This window comes from Andrena cerasifolii, chromosome 2 (assembly GCF_050908995.1).
Source record: "Andrena cerasifolii isolate SP2316 chromosome 2, iyAndCera1_principal, whole genome shotgun sequence".
Lineage (NCBI taxonomy): Eukaryota > Metazoa > Arthropoda > Insecta > Hymenoptera > Andrenidae > Andrena > Andrena cerasifolii.
In genome coordinates, this window is record NC_135119.1 from 20,109,894 (window position 1) to 20,130,242 (window position 20,349).

General features: G+C 40.9%; 1 protein-coding gene and 1 non-coding gene across 5 annotated transcripts in view; one reads left to right on the top strand and one right to left on the bottom strand.

The window, feature by feature from the left end:
* The window catches only part of Vg (transcription factor vestigial), a 153,056-nt gene that overhangs the window by 77,129 nt on the left and 55,578 nt on the right, over nucleotides 1–20,349 (bottom strand). The gene's annotated exons all lie outside the window — the stretch shown is intronic.
* Trnas-uga (transfer RNA serine (anticodon UGA)) lies at nucleotides 18,404–18,485 on the top strand. The gene has a single exon. It is a non-coding gene; the product is annotated as a tRNA-Ser (tRNA).

The window sequence follows — 20,349 nt, forward strand, 5'->3', positions numbered from 1 at the left end:
GGACGCGCGATTCCACGCGTCAACCAAGAATCGTTGGACTTCAACGCGGCCCATGCGGCATTCCGCGCGCCCTCCCCGCTCTCTTATTTTCCCAGTAGCGTAAATTGCGCGTGTAAACCGGCGCTATGAATTTCACGGTAACATAATCGTAAAGCTGTTAAATAGAGCGAGATTCCAAAGGGCGTCGAGGATCGCCGCGCCGGCTCGCGCTTTTCATAACCCATCATTTTTATCATATTCTCGCCTACCGCGGGGCTAGGTTTAATTAATCGACCAGCCCTGTGTGGAAGGCGACAAACAGAAGGGATTAAAGTCGTACGAACGTCTCCGAGAGACCTTTCCTCGAGTTTCGAGGCAGGTTTCGTGGGAACCGTCTCGACGGGAAGGATGACTCGTGGCGATTGGATTTAGAAGTTGGAAAATGCTTCGCGATCTTAATATTGGGTCTAAAGAGAGACACGTTCCTGGATACTCTTTGATGTCCGGGATTTCTTGATTACCTAACTAGGTTTTATAGGTTTCATTAGCGACATGCGGTAGTTCCAGGAGTGTTTTATGACTCGCATGGAAATTTCTCTGAGTTATTTGCCAATATTTCAAAGTGAATATCTTCATCAATAATAGTTAAATATTTTAATATTAATAGTTAAATATTTTAATATTAATAGTTAAATATTTTAATATTAATAGTTAAATATTTTAATATTAATAGTTAAATATTTTAATATTAATAGTTAAATATTTGAATATTAATAGTTAAATATTTGAATATTAATAGTTAAATATTTTAATATTAATAGTTAAATATTTTAATATTAATAGTTAAATATTTTAATATTAATAGTTGAATACTTTAATATTAATAATTGAATATTTTAATATTAATAGTTAAATATTTTAATATTAATAGTTAAATATTTTAATAGTTAAATATTTTTTGTGCATAGATGTTGAATATATAAGTATTACTGAAACTCAGGAATACAGAGTTATCTAATAGTATAAAAATTTGTAGTACGTACAATATCACTATTTCATCCAAGCCCAAATCGACAAAAAATTTGCAGCTGTTTAGGACGTAAAGTTCACAATAGGCGCAAAATGGTCCTCTCATTGTTGGCATTTTTTAAAATAAAGTTTCGAATGAAATATTGCAAGTTGTAGGATAAATGTTTTAACCTACGAATAAAAAGTCAGAGTAAGGACATCGAAAATGAGGAATTGAGAACAAAGACTGACTAACCCACTGTTTTTGCGAACTTGAGTTATTCGCAATAATGTATTTCAATAGGCTCTACTAATCATATGAAACAGGAAAAAAAATTCAATGTGGGTTAGTCCGGTTTTGCTCCCTTCAAATAAAGTGCGCAATTTGGCAAGTTCCCTAGGGCGCAAAAACGCTCGAGCCGGGCCTAACTTCATCACATAACTGAAGCATGTAGAATATTATAATCAACCCTAGAGGGCCTCTTAAGCCTTCCAAAACCCCACACCTCCAAAACACAAGACCAACCCCACAAACTCCATAAAATAAAATTTCCAATACCTCCATCGAACCTTCCTTCCCATCGCCACCCCCTCGCTCGCTTCATCCATCGGACGCAATCGCGGCCGTCGGACGTGGACAAACGAGGGAGCCCACTCCGATAAGGGCTCGTTCGATCAGCCAAAAAAGAATTGTGCCGGTATCCCTCCATTTAATGTCCCTCCGCCGTGCGCACCGCACCAGCCAGGTATCCCTGAGTAATATTACCGCATCGCGATATAAATGAAAACGTATCCCGGGACACGAGGGATCAGGGCGCAGTGGCGCGGCAACGCGGGGACTCAGGGCCCCGCGGGGGCCCGCGCAGAAGCTAGGCGCTATCCAGGCCACTGGGCAGCGGAGGGGCGCGGAATAGGCGCGTTAAAAGCCATGGAGGCCCCGAGAGATACCGGCGAGACGAGGCCTTTAGTGTCCTGTTATCAGGCCCGATCCGATACGGTCACCAATAACTTGGGCTACCTACCGCAGCGCCTCGCCAAAGGTTATGCTCCCGCTGGCCCGCAGCCACCGGCCCGTCGGACCGTTTGCCAAGGTATTACTACACGAACGTGCACGGTCCCTCGGCTCATTGAAAGTTCGCGCCGGCCAATAGTTGTCCAATAAAAAGCCGCTCTTTACATCCGCGCTGCGTAACGCGCTGGCCAGCTATAACCTGAGATGCATAACTTAATGCACTTTATCGGGGACTTGCTTCTCTGTTTGCTGGCCAGCTGACGCCGGCGGCTGGGCCGTTTGAACGATGACGACGCGACGCGTGGATTACGCTGGGACAGAGTGTTCTGGATTGGGAGATTTGTCCGAGGTTGGGAATGGTTTCTTGGGGTGAGTTAGGTCGATTTTTATAAAGTAAGGGTTTATAAGCGGTGTGCGGATTCTGGAAGAGTTCGTGTCAGAGACTTAGGTGACTGATGTGATTTTTTTTTGTATTATAAAAGATACTTTTTGCAATTTGTTTCTCGTGGAAACATGTGGGCGTTTTTAGCATTGTTTATTCTAATTGTGAGAGCATAATTTGTGAGCTGAAAGATATATCTTTCTAGGTTTCCCACAATCGTATTGAATATGGAGTAAGTTGTTTGTATTTTAGGAAGTTTCTATTCTTTCGTTTTGAAAGGCACGAATTATGAAGTTTAAAGTCATCTTTTGATTCTTATTTTATGGCTGACAGTATTAATTTTAACAAATCGTGTATAAACTAATCATGTTAACGCGTACTACTTTAAATATAAATCTAACTTTAACCATTGCGGGGGAATCTGTTTTTAGTCCTCGAATGTCGTTTCTCTGCCTTCTTAGGAACAGGATATATACTTCATGGTTAATCAATTTCTCAACAATGAAGGACACTTTCCGGCGCATTTTCACGGTGAAAAGCAATTCTTCTATTTCGGACACTTCGAAGTATCTTTGTACTATCTTAGGACACCAGTTCGAAATTTCCAATTCGTCCTGGTAATTTAGACCTGATTCCTCGAGGGTCTGACAGCGTGACCATCGGATTTTCTCGCTCTGAAATAGATCCTGTTATTTAGCTTGACTAATCTCGGCACCCGGTCTTGGGCCATTGGGACATTCAAATAAAAGGAACTCCGCCCACAACAAGCACCTTATACAATGGGGAAAAAACCATCAGAATTCCACTTCGAAATATTCAATTTAACAAGTTCGTATAAACACTGACTTCACAACGATTGAAAATTTTTCAAACAACAGCCAATAAATCATTTATGACAATACAGACGTGGGACTTAAGACTTCAACATTGGGATTATACATATAATTGATAAAGCACATTCAAGATTAATCACTCGTTAAAAGCACTGCCTCTACATTTCCATATATTTATTTTTCCAAAAATTCACTCATCAAATTATGAGTAGTTTAAAGTTACTTTAAGGAATACATTTTTAAACGTCCAAAACACTGCACCTTGACATACAGAACTGTATAGTATTGTATTTATTATATAGAAGCTCAATTCTATTAATTCAGTTGCACGAAAAAAAAACAAGAATAAACCCCATTCAAACGATTCAACTCTGAATTTTTTATAAAATTCTACAATTGAAGAGCCCTTGTAGAAAACACTGTAAGTGCCAAAATGAAAAAAAAACTTTTTATCACAAAATGTTTTACATGCCACTGGTAATACTATAGTATAGAATTTGATTTTTGGCACTTACAGTGTTTTCTATAAGGATTCTTGATTTTTGAATCCAAAGTAGGTATGTACATAGTCATCGTACCAGCGTTTTACAACTCACTTAATTGTTTCCTTATCCGTCGATAGAACGCAGAGACGACAATTACACGGTGATACGCGAAACCTTTCATTTCCTTATGACTTGTGCGCGATATATGAATACCTGTCTGACATTTCATTGCATCAAACAGTGGCCGAACTACTCTAGGAATTCGACGAATGTCCTCCGCGGGTCGACGCGCGTGGTTTTCTTCATGGTTCGCCCGACTCGCCGTTTCACCGTGATTCCTTTATCTTTGTGCCCGCCGTGTACGAGCCATTTTAACCCCTCCGTAAAAATTAGCCAGTAGCCGCGGAACTTTGTACAAGCACGCGTGTCTTCTTGCTAATCCTTTTCCTCCTGCGCAAGCTTTCTCCTTGGCGACATTGATGCATTCGTGTTAAGGGGTTATGCCTAGTCAGCTTTCGAAAAAGAACGCGAGATTCGGGAATTTTTTGTGGAATAACTACTGCATATTTTTTTACAACTATTCGCTTATTTTAAAAGTACATATAAGCAGCAACTCTCTGCTCTATATAAAAAAAATTAAATTTGATTTCGGACCTGCTGTCCCATAGTTACACCTTCGAGCAGCTCGCGTGGGGGGGTCTAGATGATTAATTAATATATTAAAATTTATGGATGTTTTCCTAATTATTTTTTTTTGTACAGCCTCTTAAGACAGCGCACTAAAGATAGGTAATACAATTTTCTATGAAAACTGTATATTATTCCTGAAAAATAATTCTCAAAAATAGCTTACTCTTCGGCCGTCACAGTGGTGTTCCTCTTTAATCTACCGCGACAATCACGAATTGTATTCTATCCTCCCACAAGTTTCTGTCCCAAAAAGCACCTCCAAGCTCACACTTACCAACCACACATTCAATCCCTGTGTAAATCTCTTCGCCTCTAAACCGGAGAAAAAGTGTAGCCAGCCGTCTTCGAGGCAAACGATCCACGCGATTGCGGCGACGGCATGAAAATAAGGTCGAACGATTATCTCGCGCGCGAACGGGACGAGCGCATGTATGTACCAGATAGAAGCAGGTCGATTGATTGCCAACGATCGTGACGCATCTGAAGAAACGATCGCTGTGCGCGATCCCCTTTCGAAAATAATTCCACCGGGTCCGCGCGACACTTAAATACCTGTCATTCGTTACGTGGCCCGACCAGATTGCCCGCGAGAATGCGATCCCTTGCACCGCTGGCCGTGATTCGATTAATATTGAACGGGTGACTATAACGCGACCGTCTATCCGCCACGGACCAAGTTTCCCCCGCATAGCTTCGAGACCTCTCTATCCCACATCGCCGGCTCTTGGTAATCCCCGCTTCGTTTTTCCTATTTTTTTTTTTTTCTTTATCGCTACGCGGTATTGCATTAGTCCCGATGCAAGTATATTGAGGACGCGCTGGTTCGTCTGAATGCAGCGAGGACTCTTATTACATTGAGTTCTGGAAACCGCTCCAGCGACTTGAGCAACTGACCATTGGAAGTCACGAACGAGCGTACTGGTTTTACTGCGAAGGTACAGTTCCATTTGCTCGATTGGCGACGATTTAGTTACTTGGAGGTAATTAAATTGGGGGAAAAGATGGTCGAGATGTGAAGGGAAAGGAGGGAGAAGAAGCCGATTTGCTTGATCAATGGAGGGTGATGTTCCAAATTTTTCTCGATCGATGATGATCTTCTTACTTGAGGGGTTGAAGTTTTAGGGATCCTCAAGGATGATTAGGCTTTGAGAGTCAAAGTCTGATTGGTGTGTAAAGGAGAATTTGAAGGTAGAGGTTTGCACGTGTTGCACGAATTTATTTACATAATTACAGTAATATCGTTTATAAATCATTTTTGGGTCGTTTAAGTTGCGCGGTCTACCATGGCCGAATTTTAGGCGCATGCGGCCTCTGCGCTGGGTGTGTGTCTTTTATCTTGTTACCCTTTTGTCTTCGCTGATTGCCATGTGCGTGGGTAACCTTCCACAAAAGCATCTAACAGTAGCATCGGACAGTAATGTATTGTATTGTAAGCTTTCCAAAATAATAAAGATCTATAAAGGGACTAGTTCTCCTGGCTACTTGCTAACGCAGCAGTCTTCATTGCACCACACGAATCTAATTGATCACATCAGTTCAAATTTCGCCATTTCGGCAAACCCAATCAAAAACGAACCCCCTACAGCAAAGTCTCCTTCTTTGAATTTAAGACGTAACTCAAGAAACTTGGCGATTTTAAGGGCAGATACCTACTCTTCCTCATTACCATACAATACCTGCAATCTGTCAGAAGAAGCTCCTATACGAGCTAACACCTCATTAGATACCTCAACCAACCTCCACCCCAATTTTCCCCGATTCCACTAAATACTCTTTCAAGCATCCATTACCGTACTTCCAAAACAAATCCAAAAGCCCACTCGATATGTAAGTTGTAGGCGGAAAAAAAATAGTCCCGGGCGATGGGACTCGAACCCAAGATCTCTTTTCCGAACTCCACAAATGCCCAAAGTAACGTGGCGCCACCTATGTGCCAATCGCATCATAGACAGTTCGCAGCATACCTTACAGAAGCATCTTCTCTACTATGAAACAACGGGAGAAGAATCACTATATAGTAGCAGAGTCCTTGAGCGAGCCAGACCCGAAAAAGGGCTTCTCGAAAAATTACAAAAAAATGAGGGGAAGAAGACAGCGCAGGATGCTGGTCGGGTATCGAGGATGTATCGGTCCAAGGATTAATCTCGACATCGGCGGAGCCAACAGGCATCGGCGATCGGAATGCGATCCTCAGAAAACAGAGGTGGCCGGTGAACGCAGTGGCACGGAGCCGTAGCCCCCTTTAGCGCGTGTCGCAAAGAATGGCGTTCCTAGACTAAAAACGGAACAGCGGCAAGGAATGTAACGTTGCAGCACACCTTGCTCCCGGGCCTGTGACACGAGTTCACACGGGGACGGTACAGAAACGTGCGTGCACGGCCCAACACAGCCGACGCGATCTGGCCTGGCATGCGTGAGATATGGCAATGCCATGCCGATAATTGTCGCACATCCCAACAATTCCTCGACCATCCGTCCTGCCACCATGCTGTATCGCGTCCGCGTGACGTGTTACTTTTCCTTCTTGCGCGTCGTTTTTCCTGGGCGCCGCAGGACCACTTTTCGATGGCGCTGCGGGCGCTTCGCTGTTTTCAGAGTGAGCAGGTTATGTTGGCACTTTTTGGAGAAGGTGGACGGGTTGTTCGTGAGCTTTCACGGTTTGGTTCGGTATTGATGGTGGAAGTGATATGGGGGAATGGCGCGGGGCTGATCGAGTTGTGGTAAGAGATACTTTTGAGAGTAGAGCAGTTTTCTGAGGATTATAGATCGAAAATTGATGGAGTGAGGGACCGATGTGCAGAAACTATGCTGGAGGTAGTGTTCCTTCCTTCTCGAGAATGCTTTCTCGAGAATTTCTCGAGGAACTTTACAACTGCTTATTTCTTATTTCTCGAGAAATACTATAATTTCTCGAGAAACTTAAGTCTAGGAAAAATATTATAAATCTCATTTATTTTCGTAAATGAATGTATTACTAGTTAATCGCGAACGTATAAACACATCTACAATTTATAATACATCTTATTAATAACATTAGAACCTATATGAATTCCAATAGAAAATCACTGTACACAAGATTCGATATTATTAACTGCTGAAGGTGCTCTTAAATTCTTATTTAAAAATTTAGAAAAATTGTATACTGTATTAAGTACCTAATGAGTTTCTTGTGGCTATTAAAGAAGAAATATTGAAAAGAGGAAATAAGACTATTGTACCCCGTATAAAATTTTTGCATGATCCAGAATTCCTTCCGAAAGGGTCAAAAGACACATTTTTTCATTTAACAGCCAATATAGATATTTCTAAAACGTCAAAATATAACAATAACAGTTTTTTCTATAAAAAATAGATTCGCTGAAAAATAGTTTTGCTTTGTACAAATTTTGTATTAAATAAATAAATTTACCAATTATATTTAATACCTACTTTTTCATTTACACAAGTGTTGTATAAATTAGACAGGAATAATCATTTAGTTAAAGCTTTCTTGTGTTTTTGATAAAAAATTATCAACATTATTCCAAAAATATCATTTTTGCAATATTTTTTTTCAATTTCTCGAGAATTCTCGAGAATTCTCAAGAAATATGATCTCATTTCTGATTTCTCGAGAAACAAAAAATATCGAGAAATCAGGAACACTAGCTGGAGGCACCTCCGGGTTGTTGAGGATTAGGTAATAATATCTGTTCTATGTATTTCGAAGTTTCGTCATTATGGCAGTTAGTTAGTCGCTATTACTAGTCGCTATCTGGGCCTCAACGAAAACGAATAGTGCTGCAAATGAATAAATTTCTGAACAGAACTGCAAATATTTTTCTACCTATCCTAAAACGTCCACCTAAACTAACTGCGCACAGTAGTATAAGCAAGAAAACATTAACCAATTAGAGGACTGAATAAAATAATAGTAGAATATTCAACACTTAGAATTCCAAGTGTGATTTCACACAGCATACTTTTACTCACCCTGCAACACAAGTTTAAGACCCCTGGAGCGTATATACACCAAGGTATATTTATTAAAAACAGTCGAAGAGTGAAACGTGATTAGATGCAACCAAATATGTATCACGATTAAACACCATCTGCATTGTAGCAAGGCAGGATCAACTTTGCAGAGTAAACTGGCCGTGATGTTAATAGCAGAAATTTCCCTCGTAAATCTAGCACAAAGCTGAGCGTAGTTGAATGAAAAGGACAGCTGCTTGCGGTCCGATTTTGGTGCAGTTCGCTGTAATCCGACGGGTCATCCAGTGTGAGGAATTACCGTCAAGGATAGCACTGTTCCCTAGCTCCTTCCTCGTGTTTGATGTTAAACGTGATTAACGTGTTCTTCTGATTCTAACCTCCCGTTTGATCTTGACGCGCGAATCTATGTTGCCAGGGAGATATAATCGTACACCTCGCGTCGCTAGGATTATTACTTAATACTGGATTATTCCTCAAAGTGCTTAAAATAAGTCCCCAAACCACTTCGTCTTTCATCCGCATTTAATAATAAATTTTCCAGTTCCGTAGTGCGGAGTACTTGATACATTGCGTCAGTAATCGTTAGCAGTGACCAAAGCGTAGCTCAGGCAGTCGATAACTTAATGATACTCCATAATCGAAAATACACTTCGTGAGTATAGGAGAATTCGTAATTTGTAGGATTCAATGAAGTGAATTCTTTTAAATTAGGTTATTGAATTTTTTTATAAAATTACTTTTTATAATTACTCAACTTCGTTGAAAAGAACCAAAATTATCTTCAACGGCTAAAAATTAAGTTACGAATCTCTTGCGATTAAAATCATTATATTGGAATATAGTGACAGCCTAAATTAAACAGCATAAAATCTGATTGCAATCCCTTTCCACCGCCCCCTTAGTGGTTGGCTTATTGGGAAAATCGGAACACGTATTTGGGGACGTTTAAATATCGCGTCGAATTGAATGGGCGGGCGGGAAACTTACCTAGGCGGTTACAATGGACGCATAAATCCTATTTAACAAATTCGCCTCGGAAAATGACGGGTCTGGCTGGCAGGTTGCACCGTCTCGGTCTTTCCAGGCACACGAAACAGAACTGGACAGCTGCTACAATAGTCGCCTGTGGCGATTAATGGCGTCCGGTCGGTGATCGTAAATAACAATAAACCAGTTTACTCGAAGAACCGTCGCGTGGCTTCCGCGGTTCTGGGAAGCGGTTCTAGTCGCCAGCACTTCGTCAATGCGGCTGTGACGAGCGGCAATTAATTTCCGCGGACATGAATCGCGATCCGCTTGCTGGAAGATTTTCCAACGGGGAAGCAAGGTGGAGGCGAACGGGGGAAGATTGACGTTGAAGGAGCTTCCTTATTTCATTCCCAATGCCACTAAGGAAAAATCTGTGCCGAGATGTGAGTCACCAGTTCCGATTCAACGGGGTTTTGCATTTTTCTGTTCCGGTTCTCGAAGGTCTAACACGGGTAGAAGGTGGAAGGAAGTTTTTCTTAGCGAGCGCGGTTTATGGTGACCTAATTTCTCGCTCTGTTGCTGCGACTTGCTGGCACAGTTCAGGACTTTACTTCCTTTCGTATGAGTGGCGAAGGCAGATCTTTAGGTGGACGACTAAAATTCTGTGCTCTAGAGCTGTTGTAGTTATCCCATTTAAGGGGGAAAAGTAAGCCATTTTTAAGATTTTTTTTTCAGGCATAATTTACAATTTTCATAGAAATATTGTATTACCTACCTTTAGTACGCTGTCTTAAGGGACTATAGAAAAAAAAATAAGTAGAAAAACATCCATAAGTTTTAATATATTAATTAATCTTCTAGACCCCCACACGCGAGCTGGTCGAAGGTGTAACTATGGAACAGCAGGTCCGAAATCAAATTTCATTTTTTTGTTATAAACTATATGAGTGTAGTTTCCGTTGTACGTACGGATTCTTTGATTGAAAGCAAATGTTTTGAAATACGCTCGAAAAACTGTCCATCTTATTCGAGGATTTCTGAAACTTTTCTTGTAAAGCGCACCATTTTTACAAAAATAATTTGTTTAAGAAATCGGTACGTAAAACGGAAACTACACTCATATAGTTTATAAAAAAAAAATTAAATTTGATTTCGGACCTGCTGTTCCATAGTTACACTTTTGACCAGCTCGCGTGGAGGGATCTAGAAGATTAATTAATATATCAAAATTTATGGATGTTTTCCTATTTATTTTTTTGTATAGTCTCTTAAGACAGCGTACTAAAGGTAGGTAATAAAATTTTTCTATGAAAATTGTATATTATTCCTGAAAAAAATTCATAAAAATGGCTTACTTTTCCGGCGGTCACAGTGGTGTTCCTCCTTAAGATGACAGTTCTGAAAGCACACTTAGCAAGGTACTCGGAAGCTAAATACACAGCCTCCAGAATAAAGCTTGCAACCATTTGTAGTGACCAACTACCTGTATCAGCTCTTTTTACTTACATCACTATCAAACCTATTTGCCTACATCACACCTGCATAAAAGAGGCAAGTGTCCTCACAAGTTGTCCTCTTCAACCTCGTAAAATAAATCCCCCTTCTCACCTTATTCACCAGTCTCTCAAACTTCTCTCCCACTAAACCTCCACAAATCAATCCCGAACGACGTCCAGCGAAGTCGCCCGATGAAATTCAGCCCCAACTCAGCGGCGATCTCGAAAAATGCGCGCGTGACGCGGCCATGGAGAGCGCGCAGACATTCAGGATGAGGGAAAAAAGCGAGGTGAGAGGCGTCTCGACGGCGGGCGCTCTCGACTCGCTGGAAACTGGCCCTCGAGGAAAAGCTCGTTCAATTCAATTCTAATGGGCGAATAGCTGCATTCGCGATACACCGCTGCGCCGTCGATCCGACAGGTCCGTCCGCCGCGACCGCTGCCTCTCGCCAGTCCTTTCGAATGATGAGAGTATTCTCACCACGTTTCCCGCGACAGCCGCGGTATTACGGGCCTTCAAAGTGCCGCCGTCGGCCTGGCGTATCCGTTAATATAAATTACACCCACACAGCCGCGAGCAGCGCGCGCCGAGGCCAGGCCCCGGCCAGCATTGAAAAGCCCAGCGTCGCGGGCAACGCGTCGACGTATTACCAGATTCTTAGGAATGCTTATAATTTTACGAGCCTCCTTAATATGCGCTTAGCTTCTGCCGCGGTAGCCTCGCCCCCCGCCGCCACCCCCGCCCGCTCCTATCCGCATGCCAGGCTACGACATTTTCTACTTAACCTTTGAACCAAGATCGTTCGCGCGTAGCAGGTGCATTCCACCTTGCGGCGCGACGATCACTCGAAAATCCGCTCCGCGGAAGGCGCGGTCGCTTCTTCTTCCGCCGAGGGAACGTCTATATTGGATACGGCTGAGCGAAGAGGGATTCCGTCGAGATTGCACTTTCTGCCGCTATTTTCTTTTTTTTTTTCGCTTTTTAATTTCTCGTCTCCCGCTTCGAGGAACGCTCGGTGCCACGGGGCACGGCGGGGCAAGCTTCCGAGAGCGGGGGATGCTTACCGCGCTGGGGGGTAGTATCATTGAAATTGAAGCGTCGCTCTGTCTTTTATGGACTCGTGGATTGGTCGGTGCTGGACGCGAGATTGGGAAGATGGATACGGTGGCGCACTGTTTAGATTTTTGGGAAACAGATGCAAGATTGGAGTAACCTTCTAGGGAAAAGTTTCCTAAACTTCTTAGGCTCACGACCTCCGTTTCAAAATTTTGTTTGTTCAGCCACGCCTTCGGGGAAACTGTTTCTATTGTCGCAATTTTCAAGTGTTACTGTGCATGGAATTGTTGGATATTAAGAAGTTAGATTGGACATAAACAAAATGAAATGAGTAGAATCTGAAATTTCAAAGCTATTTAGTAAAATGTAAGTGTTTGTTTATAAAACGTTTAGGCGGCCAAATTTTTCAAGCGCATTCTCATCGCCTGCTTGATCTTCAACGCCCCATACTGCCTCTAGAAGCAGCAGCGCCCCCTAGATCTCCTCAGCGCCCACGTTGGGAAACACTGACTTAGGGCGGTATTCACAGTCGTCGCTTAAGACTAAGATCGTCTTAAGGGGACTAGGCAGTCGAAAAATCGATTTTTTTATTGCATTTTCCGAAAGTAATATCCTTTCGGAATAAAATGCCGCTTGGTTTATAGTAAAATTTGCAAAATCGTAGATTTGGCAGCTAAAAACTTCAAGCGACAACCTATAGCATCGCCTTTGCTCAGAAACTTTAAATGCGTTTTTCTCGAATCAGTGTTCTCAAAATCGGTGGGACCTGTATCTCCAAAAGTTATTATCCGATTCGACTGAAACCTTTTTTATTTTGAAGAATATACTTTTAGCTAGGGGGGAAACCAGAAAAAATTACAAAAATTGAAAAATTATAAATTTTAAAGGCGTTGAAATGACGAAAAATATAGTGTAAAAGTGATTTCAAACTTCAAGTGTCGTTACTTTCTAAGAAATGTCATTTTTTTAATTTTTTCTGGTTCCCCACCTAGCCAGAAGTATATTCTTCAAAATAAAAAAGTTTCAATCGAATCGGATAATAACTTTTGGAGATATAGGTCTCACCGATTTGGATGAATTTTTTGGCGCCTCGACTTTAATGACTCCCCAGTGTAAATTTATTTATTTAATGACTCTTCCATACCGAGATATTTGCATCCTGTGCACTAGACAGTTTGAGACCGGTGTGTTTCCGTGTCAATTATTAACTTTGAAACCAAACCAAGCAAAGAGTTCGCTTTCAACGCTAGTTACAAAATTCTGGGCGAAGAATTAATACAATTTTAAATTCCCCCTTCTGCTTAATTAAAAATGGAAGGAAACTGCGTTGAAACTGTGATTTCCATCAAACGAGCTCACTTCGCCATTATACATAGTTCAGGCCCACCACCTCGAAGTATATCAACTATTTAGGCTCGCGAAACACTCGAGGGGTAAAATTTATAATCCCCTGTTTCCCGATTTCTCGGGCGCGCTGCATTTTTCAATGCTCAAGGTGCAGAACCAGTATGGTACGCGAAAGTGACTCGGCTCGTTCATGAGACAGGTGAAGGGCCACGGTTTTTTGCCCCGAATGAAACTTCCCGTGTCGCCATTTAAGCGCACTTCGTAATCGTCGAATGCACGATCGCGACCAGTCGTAATTACATTAATGCCCTCCCATAATTACGAATCTTGCTCGGCGTGCGACGGTTCCCGATCGGACGGGTAGCGTATCCGCGAGGAAAGTTGCATCCATGGTTGCAATTAAATTCTCCAACTGCCGTGGACGTGTACCATGCGATGCAAAATCGTTGATCAAATAATGACACGCGCACAAAAGTGTTTGGTAAATCGTGATAACGCTGTCTAGGAAGTGGGTCCATTTTTTGGATCCCTTATTTCGAGGGAATAACAAGCTTTTCTATTAGGGACAGTCAGTAACAGAGATTTTCCAATTTATTTCGCAGATTTTTATCATTCAGACAAGTGCCTCGATTATGTTGCAAAGTATATTCGATATTTGTTTCAATCAGTTGCGTAAGTAATATTAAATTAATTATATTGAAATGTGAGTAGGGATTCTGCTTGCTGACTTTCTCTTGTATTTAATAAATACCTACTTGGAAAAAGAAGTAAGAAGCTTGAGAACAAAGTGGCACCGACTTGTATTAAATTATCAGTTTAAATAGTGGCGTAAATGAATTTGTCGAACGCAATCAACAGTACAAAATATGGAACAGTAGAATTGCGAGGGTAATGTGTTTAAATGTTAAGTTGAAATAAAAATGAATTAAGGGTACGAAAGGGAGACGTAATTGTATGAAGACGTTATGCAATGTAACACTTTCAGGAACTGATGAATAATGAATCGACGTGACATTCCTGTTTTTATCGGCGCAAGATATGACGTTGAACGATAAAACCAGCGCTGGTAGAACGTATTTGTTATTTATGTAAGCGTTCAGGCTGTTGTAACGCGCATCTGGTCTCCCTAAATTCCAAGACCGGCATAGGTGTTAATATCTTTGCTGAAAATTCCTCTACAATTTCGTGAACACGAAGACGAAAGATAAATGAAATGCTACAGCGCCACTGAAATATTTATCTGAACGAGAATAGGATAACCTTCGCGGTAATTCAGTGTTTTATTTGCAGTAAATTCGTATTATTCATCATCTAGATAAATTTAAACATCAAATATTACAATTTTGGACTTTTGTTAGTACTACTCAATTAGAGAAGGCATACTTCGTTTTAATTACAGAATATCATGGAAAATAATTGAAGAGTCCTTGTAGAAAACACTGCAAGTGCCAAAAATCAAATTCTACACTATAGTATTACCATCGGCACGTAGAACATTTTCTGCTAAAATTTTCTTTTTAATTTTGGCACCTGTAGTGTTTTCTATAAGGATTCTTCAATTGCTTATTGTCATCTGCTCAAGAATTAAATCCTAATTTAAATCTCGAAGTTTTTCTGCCTTCAGTTTTCGAATGTTTCCATCATCACATTATATTAAAAATTTAAATAAATCTGCACCAAAATATCTAACACGACACCCACTTCGCAATATTAACGTTTCGCAATTAGTACCATAGAAGCAACCAGCGAAAAACTTATCGCTAAACACTGACTTATCGAACACTTATCTAATAATTCTCCAACTTATAAGAATTGTTCCAGCATACACTCTAATCAGAATCTAACAAACACTACCATCATTTTAATCAGAAGTCCCATTCTTCGCATCGAACTAACTGCCTGACACCGTTTAGAAAACTTATCACAGAACGAATGCGTCTAAGTCCCAGTTTCCTCTACCGCGTGGAAGTCGTCGATAGCCATCGAGAATTTCTCACGCCGCGGCGATATGACAACCTGGCTGGACGGTTCGATTCGAACAAGGATATTCGAAGGCACACTACGTTTTCATTAGTCACGAAACGCGTGGGACAGAGAGACGCACACACCGGTCGGGGCCAGTGTCTCAAGGGTTGACTCAACAACTGTCGATTCGTCACTGTCAGCTAGTGCAGTGTCACGAGCTGCTCGAGATGAGACGAGCGATTGTGGGAATGAAAAATGATCCGCGAAAACCTTTGATATTTCGTCCGCTATTCCCCGGGGAATACACGAAACACGGGGACGGGTTCCCGGATGCCGCGTGAAACAAAACCAGTATCCATTATTCCTGCTCGAGGAGAAGGATGGGTCCTTTCACCTCTCGGGCCTGGCAATCGCGAAACTATACAAGACAAGCCTAGATCGCGTGCACAAGTATCACCTGTATTCATCCATTTCACTGAATAAAAACTTGACAATTAACCGAATCAGGGAAATTAAATGTTAACTAACTAGGGGAGGACACCGTGTGGTAGACACCGATTTTGATGAGCCTTAGCGCGATGGATCTATGTCGAAAATAAGTAAATACGTGGCCGAGCGTTTCTGCCAATGGGCCTTAATAATAGAGATATTTACATGGAAATTATTAAAAATTTCATAATAGCCGTGGGGTTTTAACCCTTAACTGGTATACTGTTTTTGGCAAACGTGACTGGTATACTGGGGTCGTGGCAGATCCCAAATAAAAAAGGACACAGAAATTTGTAAAGTCGACACTAGATCATCCTCTATGAATATTTTGTTCTTAGGTAATGTATAAAATAATAGGAACGTAGAAAGTTAAACTATTAACTATAAAATTAATTAGAAATTCAGTTGACAAACTTAGCCAACCAAAAATTTTGCAGCGAACTTTGAGTGCTTGGGGTCATGTGCGACCCAGGATACCAGTTAAGGGTTAATGGGTAAAAATTCCACGCTATCCTAGGGGATTCCCCTCTGAAGGAGTCGGGGTGCCTTTTGAAGATTTCCCCAACTTAAAAAAAATTTATAAAGTTTTTTTTAACGCGGAGACATCTTCAAAAGGCACCTAGACGCCTCCAGAAGGGAATCTCCCGCGTGCGCCAGGGTAGTTTGGGAATTTCACCCACTAAAACCCCACGGCCACTATGAAATTTTTAATAATTTCCATGTAAATATATCTATTATTAAAGCCCATTGTCTGAAACGCTCGGACACCTAATTCCTTATTTTCTACATGCATCCATCGTGCCAAGGCTCATCAAAATCGGTGTCTACCACATGGTGTCCTTCCCTTGCAAGATTACTATGGAAGAACCTGGCCCTATAACATTGCGCGCTCTGCACAGGAGTATATGGGAGCTCAACAAGTCTGACACACAGTCGAGCGCGCAGACTCCGTGCAAATCGATTTTCTCGAAAATGGAGACTATATAGCGTAAAGAAATTTCACCCCACATTTCCGACTTACTTTTGGTCAACGAATCGCCCAGTTTTAGAGCGTGCCACATATTTTCACAGTGATCTAAATTCAGTAAAGAAATTAGTAAATTAGACAACGAAGTCCCTCGGGTTAATCCGGGCCTTCAATTATTTTAATCCGCGCGTACCATGACTTTCACACGCCGCGAAGGCTCCCGCCGTTTTTGACCAGCGGCTGTCATCGCCGGCTGTCGTTAAACACCGTGTATTACATGGAAGCGGACACGTTGAGAAGGGAAACGCGAGATCGCGAGCGCGCAACGTACCGCGGAGCATTATTCGCCGGTTGTCAGTTAATTAACGGCTTAATTAATCGCGTATCGGCATACCGGCGGATCCTTTCTTATCACTGTTGGGAACGGTTGATTTACAAGCGGCGCAAGTCGAAGACAACGTACCGCGCGCACCGGCGATTATACAGCTCTTTTTAAGGCGAGGGGCCGCGTATGATGTCTGATTATCGTTCTGCTTAACGATCGTAATTAAATAACCACGGGATGGCTCAATTATCGTTAATGCGGCCCCGATGTGCCGCTTTCCTCGGCCCCCCCGGCGAAAAGAAAACGAGAGAACCGAGTTTAATTAATCTCCAGTCCATTCGTTAAAACCCGGAAATGCGACCCTGTTCCCTTGTAATTGTCTTAGTTCGATCGTTTCCTTGGCTTAATTGAAATTCTTACCTAACTGCCGCTGGTGCCATCGTGGAAGAAACTCGTCCGACTCTATTAACCGATACTTAATTAATACGTCACAGACGTCGCGCGATTTTGTGATCCTTTGGGCGCAGCTAGTCAGGGAAAGTGGCTGTGAACGGGGTCGTTTGTTGTTAATGCTTTTATTTAAATTATATTGTACATTCAAATTTATTAACTGATATTTTCTCACTTTAAATGTGTTGGTATGTCTTTTATCCTTCTTATTTAGGTCTAGTTTTGGATAATAGAGAAAGGTAATTGAATGTTGTATGTTGGAACTAAATTCTGGTAGAAGAAATCAGTTTAAAGAAGAAATTGTTGAAAAGGAATTTTCCAGTGGTTACTGTCTTTATATAGGTTTATTTTATTTTCGTAATTATTTTTAAAATTGCATTATAATTGCTCTGTAAGCAAGGCCGGATCAAGGAGGGGCTACTTCCATTTATATGAAAAAATAATTGAATGAAATTTTGTTAAGTGGTTTTTAAATAACTAAAAATCGCACTAAAAGTTTATTTTAAAATATCTTTTCGATGTTTGTCTTTGAATATTATTTATTTGTAAATCATTAGTTTTCGTTGTGATTAAATAATATTTAATTTGATTTAGAATAAATTTCAATTATTGAAAATTTACGTATTTATTTTGTTTTATGACAAAAAAAGTTGCACAGTTTGATAGCCCCGGGCCACAAAAATCTTAATCCGCCCCTGTCTATAACTTATGTAAAGAAAATATTATGAGTATTGGCGCCAAAGTTTTAAATTGTACATAACCTATGATTGGTGGCTTCCAGTCTGTTGCGATACGTTTGGTTGTTAACGGTATTATCTTTTATTAGATATAGGCAATTTGAGGAAATCCCTGTATTTCAGTATTTATACCATAGCTGTGCTAATTCATCTTGTATTTGCAATGCAATATTAATCAAAAAGTATTTATCGCTTGCTCCAAGGTTTAGTACCGAATCTAGCAACCCAATGTTCGTAGCTGCGGTGTCCGAGCGGTTAAGGAGATGGACTTGAAATCCATTGGGTGCTACCCGCACAGGTTCGAATCCTGTCCGCAGCGAATATTTTTTTTTTTCAAAATTCTATTCCAGAATATCTCAAATATTGTTTAACACACATTGTATATATTTTTTATTTTTTAAATGAAAAATAAGAAATAAATTACTACGTTACTGCAAACTATATAGCGTTCAGTACCTTGCATCTTTGAAAGCTTTCCTTATACGATACGAGGTATGCACTTGGACGAATTTTCTGCACGCTTTTATTCTGCCAGTTTGCATGTACACTCGTTATTCTTGCCACAGTAATTCCACACAGGTGCAAAATTGCGAATTCACCGTTGCAGAAAATTCCACAATGCGCGGCTACGCTCGCAAATGTACACTCGCTCGGATGTATGGGATACGCAGATTTTACCAGCGATTAGCAAGTTGTAATTCGTCATCGCACCTACGCAATGACTGTTCCGTTCAGGGGAGATTTCGCAATGGTGATAATAATTTGCAAATGGCACGCAGGACTCGATAAATCCTACGTTGACGTTGATACATTGCGAGGGATACGATGTTTCTAAGCGAAAAAGGAAGCATTCTGACGGCGGAGAGGGTTTAAATTTTTCGAAAACGGTAGAGTAGATTGCATTTACGATAAAAATATTGTATTTTCTCGTAATATTCATTAAAACGTTTGTCGGAGTGGGTGAAAGGGGAAATAAAATGGCTCGATTTGCGGAAAATTATTCAATCGATTCCATTTAATGCTCTCCCTTCTATCAATGTCAAGTGAACTAATACATCACGAGGAGAAGTGGGACAAAAATTTCGAAATCAATGGAGATCGTAATTTCCAAAAAAGCAGTGTTTCCAATTGACGAGCTTGCAGCAAGAGGGGTGGAACTCCAGTTTTGACAGTTTTTGAATTAAGACGTGTAATATACTTGAAAAAATTCTATATTCTTTGGTGAACGTTTCAAGCAAATCCGATAACAAATGAGCGGTTTATTGCAAATAAATAAAACTAGAAATATTAATATTTTTATTAAAGAATATATTCTCGCCAAAAATAGAAATAAAAACTTATCAACTCAATAACTATCTACTACATATTGTGTAAAAATATGTATTTGTCAATTAGTGTTCTCTTTTTAATGATAAGTCAAAGCAATAATTTTATAAACTATTTTTTCTAATTTACTCGAAGTTGGTAAAGATGGAGCTACACCCCTCTTGCTGCAAGGTCCTCAAATAACGTTATTCCTTTTAGTTCGTATCGAATTTTAGTACTTCCTTCTTCTAAATCTACCAGAGAACTCTAAAAAAATTCTACAGACATTCTCAGTTTATACGATCAGACAATTTCTTTACCAAAGGAAATAAAATCCTCCCCACTAACAAACAAAACAGAAAACGAAGTAACTAATAAGCACTTCTGCTAAAATAGCAACTGCAGTAAACAAATACACACTGCACATTGATTACAATCTCCAAATTACACATATTCCTCTGGAATAAAATGTAAAATGAAAAGTACTTAGAAGCACCTGTACCTGGAGCAGAAGATTAAAGATTTCAATGAAGAAAAGCAGCGTATCAAACCGTAGAAAATGCTAGAAACCCTCTGTTTCCAGTGGGAAGAGACGTGAATGACGAGGCGACAGAAACCATTTCATAAAAATTCCTGACCCTCGCCGTGCTTCTCCCGTTTCTGCCGCCTAAACTCCGCGTAATTGAAGAAACAAAAGGGGGCTGCAATTATGCCAGGCAATTACGCCTGCGCGGAGCAGAGAAGCATGGCCGCGCGCGGCTTTCTTCCACGCTCGACGCGACTTTTTGATGAAATTATTTCCTCTGGCGGGGCAGTAAACCTGTCGTAAATGAGCAGCGAGACGATGTGAATTCGAGTGGGCCGGAAGCGCGCTCCGC